Source organism: Empidonax traillii, unplaced genomic scaffold (genome assembly GCF_003031625.1).
Source record: "Empidonax traillii isolate 1590-97213 ecotype Southwest subspecies unplaced genomic scaffold, ASM303162v1 scaffold1128:size488575, whole genome shotgun sequence".
Lineage (NCBI taxonomy): Eukaryota > Metazoa > Chordata > Aves > Passeriformes > Tyrannidae > Empidonax > Empidonax traillii.
Genome location: NW_020956321.1, coordinates 219,721 through 221,775, shown reverse-complemented (window position 1 = coordinate 221,775; position 2,055 = coordinate 219,721). Strand labels below are relative to the sequence as shown.

The 2,055-nt window shown below is 62.4% G+C and overlaps 2 protein-coding genes across 4 annotated transcripts in view; one reads left to right on the top strand and one right to left on the bottom strand.

Moving 5' to 3' along the window:
• The window catches only part of GPR137C (G protein-coupled receptor 137C), a 20,143-nt gene that overhangs the window by 13,868 nt on the left and 4,220 nt on the right, over positions 1–2,055 (bottom strand). The window lies entirely within an intron of this gene.
• TXNDC16 (thioredoxin domain containing 16) overlaps positions 57–2,055 on the top strand; it is a 38,425-nt gene continuing 36,426 nt past the window's right edge. For 2 of the 3 annotated variants that reach the window (XM_027905179.1, XM_027905177.1), the window contains exons 1-2: positions 61–158; positions 567–679. The gene's annotated coding sequence lies outside the window, so the exon portion shown is untranslated. Of the gene's footprint in view, positions 159–566; positions 680–2,055 lie in introns of all 3 variants that reach the window. The other variant, XM_027905178.1, reaches the window with a different exon arrangement.

Genomic DNA, 2,055 nt, shown 5'->3' with positions numbered 1-2,055 from the left:
CCCCGCCCGCCCCCAGCGCCGGTTGGCCGGCGCCGCCCGTCAATCACCCGCGGGCCGCCCCCGCGGGGCCGCCGCTTTGCTTCTTGGGTTGGTGACGCCCGCCCGCCATCGATCCCGCCCTCCCGGAGGGGCGGCGGGAGGAGAGAGGGGTGAGAGGGGTGAGGGGGGCGATGAGGGGAGAGAGGGAGGGAGTGGGGGGTGAGAGGGGGGCGGTGAGGGGTGGGGGGGGGGGACAGGGGTGAGAGGAGCCGTGAGGGGAGCGAGGAGCGGTGAGGGGACAGAGGGGTGAGGGGCGCGGTGCGGGCATCGCCGAGGTGCCCCCGGCGCTGTCTGGGGGGATCTGGGGCACCCCCGCGGGCTGAGGGCGGTGCGGGACCATCCCCCACTGTGGTACTGTGAGGGGTGTCCATCCCTGTTCCATCCCTGCGGGATCCCGGCAGGGACCCCGCCGCTCAGAGGTCCCGGCTCAGGGCGGACACCCCCGGGATGCCGAGAGGTATCGCCGGCTCGGGGATCCCAGCGCCGGGCTGGCACGGACCCACCAGCGATGGGTTTGGCATCCCCAGGTTTTCCAGCTGTGCAGCCAAGCCTCTGACCGCGGGGAGAGCTCGACCCGGGCTGCTCTCCTGGCAGCCGCGGTGGAGGGATGAGATTGTCACCTGGATGCTCAGGACACCAGGTAGGTGACATCCCTTAAGCCGTCTCAGAGGTAGCTCCGTGATGTGTGTCCAAGGCCAGCTGCTTTCCAGGGACTTTGTGGGGCCGGTCCCTAAGGACGGAGTAAATGGGGCAGTGGGGCAGCAGCAGTGGGTGATGCTGATTCCACCAGGGAAGTGGTGGAAATGCAGCAGATGGTGATTTCGGCAGGTGGTGATTGTGTCAGGGAAGTGGTGGACTCATCATCCCTGGAAATGTTCGGAAAACGTGTGGATGTGGCATATGAGGGCACAGTTGAGTGGTGGGCTTGGCAGTGCTGGGGGAGTGGTTGGAACTGATGGTCTCCGAGGTCTTTCCCGGTGTTAATGATTCCATGATTCCATGCTGCAGGCTGTCTGCTGCTGGCGGGAATGGGAGCACTCCTGGGCAGAGGGAAGGGCCGCAGCACATCCCTCTTGCAGCCTTGGCTGACTAGAGCCAGTGGGGCTCCTGGGTGCTGGGGAGCAGGATCTGGAAGTGAAAATGAAAGGGAAACTCTCTGGGAAGTGGAAAGAGAAGGGGGAGCGTGGGAGCATCCCTGAAAAACCCAGTGAGGAAAAGCCCAGTGGACAACAGGCTGAGATGTGCTTGGATGTTCCCCAGAGAAAAATCCCTCAGCTGCAAGATGCTCCCACAGCCACCCCTGTAGGCAGCCTCATCCCAGATTCCAGCACATCTCTTGGATTTGCACTGGCTATCAAGGGGGCAGAGGCTGGGAGAGGAGCTCTGTTCTCAGGGGACACGCAGTGCCAGCTGTGCTTGCAGTGTCCTGAGCTGCCCCAGCGTGGCTTTGCCCCCCAGGCTGATGAGTGCCCCTTGCCCTGCCCCTCTGCAAAGTGCAAGGGGACACAAGGAGTGAAAGGACCACGGAGAGCCAGAGGGAAACATTTGTGCCTCCCTTCCTGACAACTCTTTGGGAAGCACTTTCCTTAGAAAGGAAGCCCCTTGCCTCCCCAGGGATGACACAAATCTTGGGTTTTGTTGGGAAACACCAGCACAAACTAAAGTAAGAACTTGAAGAGCACAATGCTTTGCAAGTGGCCCTTCAGGACAGGCCCCTGTGCAGCCTGAAGTGCTCGTGTCCCTCTGGGTGTGTGCCCATGAGCTGCAGGGCTGAGGGTTTGTGTCCTTTCAGTTGCACCAAGATGCAGATAAGGAGATAAAGCCAAGGTTTATTAATGTCAGGGGAAGGGGAAGAGATGAAGTGGGGTCAGGAGAAGGGAATGGAAGGGAGGGAGCCGTCCATGGGGCTGCAGAGCCAGGAGCTGCCTGGCCTTGCCGGCTGGCTCAGTTGGGCCCAGCATCAGCTGGAGCTGCAGCTGCGCTGGGAAGTGGTCCCTGGGCTGTTGTCCCGAGTGG